Below are 7,579 nucleotides of genomic sequence, written 5' to 3' on the forward strand. Positions count from 1 at the left end.
ATTTTAGCCTAGCTTAGCATAGCCCAGCCCATAATTTAAGTTAGCCTTGTCTAGCCTTATCAGTTCTATCTTCTCTTAACCTATTTTAGCTACTAGCCTGGGTTCATGATCCTCTGTGGATGTCTATGTGCAATGCAGTTTTAGCAGGAAGAGATTTGCCCGGCAGGGTGGTCTATGGCTTTACCCTTTGACCTTTGAGCCTTGATTGACCCCCCCCCCCCCCCCCCCCCCCCCGACACACACATACACACACACACACACACACTCACCTATACATGCTAAAGTGTAGCATTGAGAATACCGCCTTCCGTTAATGACTGTTAATTTACAATGATTCAAGATTTATAACTATTACAATCATTCCCATATTATTATTATTATTATTATTATTATTATTATTGTTATTATTATTATTAAGTCGAGGTATTTCTAGTAATGCAATAATGAACATTTTCAGAATGCATTATTTGTGCAGAAACCACATGATTCCCCTTGCCATAGTGTACCATATCGAAAGAGATTTACAGTGATTATCACCCAACCCCACTCCACCCCCACCGACCCCCTCCCTGAAAGGGTCCCATCGTTCCCTCCCCACCCCCCCCTCCCTGAAAGTGCCCCATCATTGGTATCTCAGTAGTCCTACTGATCACCTTAAGCAGCCAAAAAGAAAACTGACAAGAATAGTATTTATTTCCCTTTTGTGTCTGAGGGCTGATTTCTCAGTGGATGATCCATTGATGTCGTCTGGATTAGTTGTGCTCCGATGGAGATGATGATGCTGTTGTTCTTTTATGGAAGGCTTGTTCCTGCTCTCTCCTGATTGGCTGAAGGCTTGTTCCTGCTCTCTCCTGATTGGCTGATGTGCTTTGGTTTGAGGATGGAAGAAAGTCCCATGGGCTCCAGGCTGCTTGGCTGCCATTTTGATGTCTTTCTGGACTTCCTGTCTGGACTTCCTGTCTCTGGACTTCCTGTCTGGACTTCCTGTCTGGACTTTCTGTCTCTGGAAGCCCTACGACCCCCTGGGGGTCATGGGTAAGGTTGTGTACATTACATTTAGTTGACTGTGGTTCTGTTCCGCATCGGGGTCTGAAGTGGGCCTGACACAGTTCTGAGGTAGATGGTCTCTGGCGACCGGCGGTTCTGAGGTAGTTGGTTTCTCTCGGTCCAGTGGTATTGAGGTAGTTGGTCTCTGGGTCCAGCGGTAGGGGAGGCGGTTCTGAGGTAGTTGGTCTCTGGGTCCAGCGGTAGGGGAGGCGGTTCTGAGGTAGTTGGTTTCTGGGACCGGTGGTTCTGAGGTAGTTGGTTTCTGGGACCGGTGGTTCTGAGGGAGTTGGTCTGTGGGTCCAGCGGTTCTGAGGGAGTTGGTCTCTGGGTCCAGCGGTAGGTAAGACGGTTCTGTTGGCTGGCGCTTGCTGTTCTGTGTTGTAGGGAACATAGAGGACCCTTGCTCAGATTGTTTGGAGCGATCCTTGTTTCCTTCTGAGCCCTATCTTACTGTCACTGCAATGCCATATTGAGACAACTTCCACACACTACATACTTCACACACACATTTTACAGCACCCCGCACATGAGTTTATAATGTACATAGAGAGATGAAGGGAGAATCTAACATATTTAAGTTAGTCCTTCTCTGTTCTTAAGGAGAAACATGACTTGATTTGTGTCCTACTATCTGTCCAAAGACAGGGGCAGTGTAGGGCAAGATTTCAGCACCACGTCTGACATGCACACTGATGTTGACCTAGGCTGTAGCTTTGGAGACGAACCCCCTCTGAGATCAATGATGATGACAAGCTCAGTCACTGACCCAGTCCCATGAGAGGTCACTGCAGCCCCGTGACATCTGAACTTTGACCCCTTCACCCTACACCCAGTCTCACACACTCTTCTCATAGGCGTCTCTGCATGATGTGCGCTGGACTTTTTTCCAAACACTCGGTCTCGGGAAGTTTAGGGGGTTTTAAGTTTGTTTTCATTCTTTCATTAAGATTTTAAAAAGGGAAAGAAATACAATAAAGGAATCAAAAGTATTCAATCACTTTTCTACTCCTATTTTCAAAAAAAAAGTGAAATTTAAAAAAAAAATCTAAAGAAAAAGTTGAATTTGTAAATACATCCTGTACAGTCTGGATCTGTACTCGTAAGTCTGTCCTTGGTGGCAGAGTCTGTCTTGCTTATAACGCACGCTACCAGTAAATAAAAAAGGAAAAAACTCTATTTAGGCTGTATGGTCCTTGAAAGCAAGTTTTAAACTTCATCTATGATGTATATTCCTGTAACATTGCATTTTTATCTGAGGAATGATGTTATTAAAAAATATTGCAAATAAATTACATTTCCTAGAGTCTGTTTGTACTTTCTGGCTGTTTTCCTGAAGACATAAATATTCACACCCATAATGAAAATGACTCTGGAACAAATCTGCACCTTCACTTCTGTGGATGAGTGAGACCTGTGGCCTACAGCCGTGAGGTGCACCCCAGGTACAGCAATCAGTGGAGCGCGTACAAAACGGATGGCACCCAGGCTAACATTACAGTATATGCAACATCAGATCAGATTTTTGTGCAGTGTATTTTTCCCACCACTAGAGGGCACTGTTGGACTAGGAGAGAAACAGATTCTGTGACTTGCCATCTGGGGATATCTGGAGACAAGCTGACGGATGCCCCACTGCATCAGCTCTCTGTAGTTTCCCTGCCGATAGACATCCTGATTCACATATGTGTTGCAGTGTTGCTGATCGCCATCCTGGTGATCTCAGAAAGAGACACGCTTGAGCACTGGACTCTGACTACTGTGTGTGATGTCACCAGTTAGTCTGCCATACTGAGGTCTTGGCATGAGTCTGAGTAATCTGTATAACGATCCGGTGAGAAACTGAAATAGTTGTAGTGGTCTCTGGTTCATCTGATTTGTACATGAGATTATGAGAACTCCACCTTGCCAAAATATCAAAAGGCTTCAATTCTCTTTTATTTAATAACAGACACTGTCTCAGAGCTCTTTCCAGAGCCCAAGACCTGTTCAATAATCTATCAATCAATCTACCAATTTCATAGAAAGATATTTTCCTATATTATCTATGTGTGTGTACATACTAATCATTACTGTAACCCTAACGGTCTGTTTCACTCAGGAAGATCATTTACATAGGCTACATGTGTCAGTTTGCATGAGTGGTCACAGTTCTAGTCTTGGGGGGATTATTTATAGCCCTGTGAGTTCACCACTTCATGGGTAAGAGCTGATTCTCATAGTGGAGAACTCAACAATGACTTTCATCTTCATGTTCCTCTGGACACTTGTCCTCTGCTTTCAGAGTAAGTTTTGTTTTATTTGAAACCAGATCTTGTGTGTAAAGTAAAGATACATGAACATATGTGGGAGGTTAAATATACGTTTCTTACTATTCTCCATGTCTTCTCTGCAGTCTCATATGGACAGGTCACTGTGACTCAGACTCCTGCAGTGAAAGCTGTTCAACAGGGAGGATCAGTCACTCTCAACTGTAAAACCAGCAGTGATGTGTATGAGGATGAGGACTCAGACCATCTCTTGTTCTGGTATCAACAGAAACCTGGAGCAGCTCCTAAACTCATAATCAAATACGCTAAAACACTCGAGTCTGGGACTCCATCCAGATTCAGTGGCAGTGGAACTGGCAGTGACTTCACTCTGACCATCAGTAATGTCCAGGCTGAGGATGCAGGAGTTTACTACTGTCAGAGTATACACGAGATAAGCAGTAAAGCTGTGTTCACACAGTGATAAAGCGCCGTACAAAAACCTCCCTCAGTCAGGCTCCACATGACTGCACTCTGCTGCTGGAGCTCACTGCAGGTGCTGAAGGGTGTGATACACAGTAACTACACAAGTGGTCTGGAAGTCATTATTCACATACTTGCCTATATCAGTTTGTAGTTATGCCATGAGAAAATGACATGAGAAGTACTAACTGAATGATAGCATCCTGCCGGTTGATACACCTCTGTCATTGACATGAGAACCCCTGCCCATCTCATGGGGTAAAACCTCCTTGTTTGTGGAAAACCTTCAGACTTTCTGTGTTTTCATCTCTGACGCTGGACTGGCGCCATGGCCCAGAAGGCCTCAGTTCGGCCCTGGAGTAACAGAAGCAGAATACTGGGACTAATCACTGGAGTTTATGACAGAGGGAAAGCCTTGGGCTGGCCCGAAAGAGGCCAACAGTGTCCCTACTGGTCTGGCACTGAGTGTTGAGGTGTTTGAGTTTGAGATGAATGAATAAAAGTATTGGATCAGTTAATTTATGCCATGACTGCCATGCCACGGTTACGCTGTTACAGGACTCTGGAGTTCTTCCCAGCTGCAGCAATGCAGTCATGTGCAGCTGCAAGGCAAAATTCACTCTGACGATGATTAAATCCAGAAGGTGGACATGGATCTCTGGTGTTTGGCCAGGAGGTCAAAGAGACAGCCATCACACAGGGACACCCAACCTGAGTATTTCACTGTGCAAGCATTAACACTGAATATACACTAAAGCTCCAGTTACTCTTTAACTGTTTTTGATCTGCGTACAACATTACACTTGCTCTCCAAACTCCAAGTTAGGAGTTATACCAATACACCTATCCTGGAGAATATCCCAAACCGGTCTTCCAGATAAGGAGACAGAATATCCATAATGACCATAGCAGGAAGATGGAGAAGGAGACAGGCCCAGTGTCCTCTGGTAAAGTGGATTGTGTAACAGTCAGGTAGAGGACTGAACAGTGTGTAGTAGGATGAGTGCACCAGGGGAGATGGATGAGAACAAGGGGACCTCAGATGATGAGCAGAACTGGATTAGACAGGACTGGATTAGACATGGCATAATCTCCTTTCTGCTGTATTTGCTTTTCCACCTTTAACTTCACAATATTCTATTTTATTTATAAGCTAATTAAAAACGTACACCAGTATTTAACAGTGGATTTGTCATACTATTTGTTTACATTATAAATGTGCAGAAACATATTTCCTTCGAACATGTAGAGTTGTGCCGTGTAACCTTCTGCTCCTGTGATGCTTCAGCACCTCCTGCAGCAGCAGCAGTGCAGTCATGTGGAGCCTGACTGAGGGAGGTTTTTGTACGGCGCTTTATCACTGTGTGAACACCCATTTACTGTTGAGATAGTGTCCAGTCTGACAGTAGTAAACTCCTGCATCCTCAGCCTGGACATCACTGATGGTCAGAGTAAAGTCACTCCCCCCACTGGATCCTCCACCAACAAATCGACTTGGAGTTGAACCAAAACGTGTGTTTATGTAATATATTAAAAGCGTGGGAGCTTCTCCGGTTTTCTGAAGATACCAGTGGAGGTAGGTGCTGTAGATGGGGCTGCTGCTTCTGCAGTCCAGTTTGATGGTTTGTCCCACAAGAACAGCTTTCACTGCTGGAGTCTGAGTCACACTGATCTGGCCCCTGCATTCTGAAAATTTGCAAACATTTCATAGCATACTGGTTTGTAAAACACATTGTACAATTATTTCAAAGAATCAATTTCAGTTAGCAACATAAATTACCTGGAATGCAGAACAGGAGTGCCCAGAGGAATTTAATGAGAAAAGTCATTCTTGTCAGATTGTTCTTCTAAAACAGGCTGGTGTTCAGTGTTCCAGTTCTCCTCTTTCTGAGATATAAAGCTCTCAAGAGCAAGAGGTTCACACTTTGGTTATGCAAATATGTCCAACCTCCCCAGTTTCTAACTGGCACCTTCTGATACCCATTCCCTCTGCTCATGAAAAGAAATAAAGAAGACTCTTCAGTAGGCCAACAGTCTAAACCTAAATGATGTTTTGTTAGATGTATCTGGGCTAACAGCAATAACTAATAGGTAGTGCTGTAGCGACGCGTCGATGACGTCGACGCGTCGATTTCAAAATTACGTCGACGCCATATTTTTACGTCGACGCTTCGGCACATACACGTGGTTGACCCAAACAGAAACAAACATTGCGCAAGGACTGAGAGAGCAGAAACCCAGGGAATTGCTTGGCGCCATTAGTTGATATTGGCGATCTAACGTAGTGAATCATGATACATACTATAAGCTGACCAACACCATGACTTAGCTCTCTGTGCCGTTTGTTCATGCTTAGTTGCCGTGTTCTGCAGCCGTAAGTTAACTTAACTGACACACTAGTAGCTAGCTAACGTTAACTACTAGCACCCAAGCACGAACAAACTGCACGGAGAGCTATAGTTTGCTAGCACCACCGAAGTGCGCAGAGCTCAAGCTACACAACACACTGAACAAACGTTAAATTAATGTAACCAACGTTACTTATTGTCCCCTTCACGAGAGACAATGGGGTGCGTTTCTATCTCCATTCTCAAACGTCTCGTATTTAACGTTTGTTCAGTGTGTTGTGTAGCTTGAGCTCTGCGCACTTCGGTGGTGCTAGCTAACTATCTTCTTAGCTCTCCGTGCAGTTTGTTCGTGCTTGGTTGCTAGTAGTTACGTTAGCTAGCTACTATGGGGTGCGTTTCTATCTCCATTCTCAAACGTCTCGTATTTAACGTTTGTTCAGTGTGTTGTGTAGCTTGAGCTCTGCGCACTTCGGTGGTGCTAGCTAACTATCTTCTTAGCTCTCCGTGCAGTTTGTTCGTGCGGCAGCGGCTAGACAGCTGTGTCAGTTTAGTAAACGTTAACTTACGGCTGCAGAACACGCCAACCAAGCACCAACAAACGGCACATAGAGCTAACTCATGCTGTGGTCATTTACGAGTCAAACACATAACATTAGACTAACGTTGGCCAGCTTATAGTATGTATCATGATTCACTACCACGTTAGATCGCCAATGTCAACTAATGCAGCCAAGCAACGTCCAGGACAGGGCTGCACATAAGGTGGTGCGCAGTGCTCATCAATGAATGAATGTTTTTATAAGCACTGAAAACATTTAAATTAATGAGCACCACATCCAAATGTGAAAGGGCTCATTTGAGTACCAAACATTTTTACTGTGAACTCTAGATAAACATGAAATGCATTGTTGGACTTTTGCTGTGCAAAACGGTGCTCATTAAAGTATATTATTAAGATTTTTTGGGGTATTTATTTGAGATACATTATGGGTTTAATCGAGCAACAGAAAAATAATCGTTAGACTAATCGTCCAATTAGTCGTTAGATTAGTCGACTATTCGATAAAATAATCGCCAGATTAATCGTTTTGAAAATAATCGTTTACCCCCAGCCCTACTAATAGGCCAGTGTGGTCCTACTTACTGACAGAAAGACTAAACAATCCTCAGATCCACAACTGAACTGAGAGAAACCTCCAGGATCAACTAAATGGAGCAGTTTGAGTATAACAGAAATAATACAAATGGCTTTATTGTTCTGCTAAAATCATTATCACATGGTAACACATTACTTCCTCTAAAGGTGAACCATACTCTTCCCTTATTGCACTAGTGTAATCATACAATAAGCACCCCTGGACTAGACCTGTGATCTAAACCTGGAGCCAGTTTACTCTCCAATCTGTGCACCTGATTTCACTGTTGGGAATAATGCATTCAAACCTGTCTACCACT

At 43.7% G+C, this 7,579-nt stretch overlaps 1 gene segment (V, D, J or C); it reads left to right on the plus strand.

Moving 5' to 3' along the window:
* Positions 1 to 3,280: 3,280 nt before the first annotated feature.
* Positions 3,281 to 3,777, plus strand: LOC308375253 (immunoglobulin kappa variable 4-1-like). The segment is given in 2 exons: positions 3,281 to 3,329; positions 3,440 to 3,777.
* The last annotated feature ends 3,802 nt before the right edge of the window (positions 3,778 to 7,579 follow it).

Source organism: Sprattus sprattus (genome assembly GCF_963457725.1).
Source record: "Sprattus sprattus genome assembly, chromosome: 14".
Lineage (NCBI taxonomy): Eukaryota > Metazoa > Chordata > Actinopteri > Clupeiformes > Clupeidae > Sprattus > Sprattus sprattus.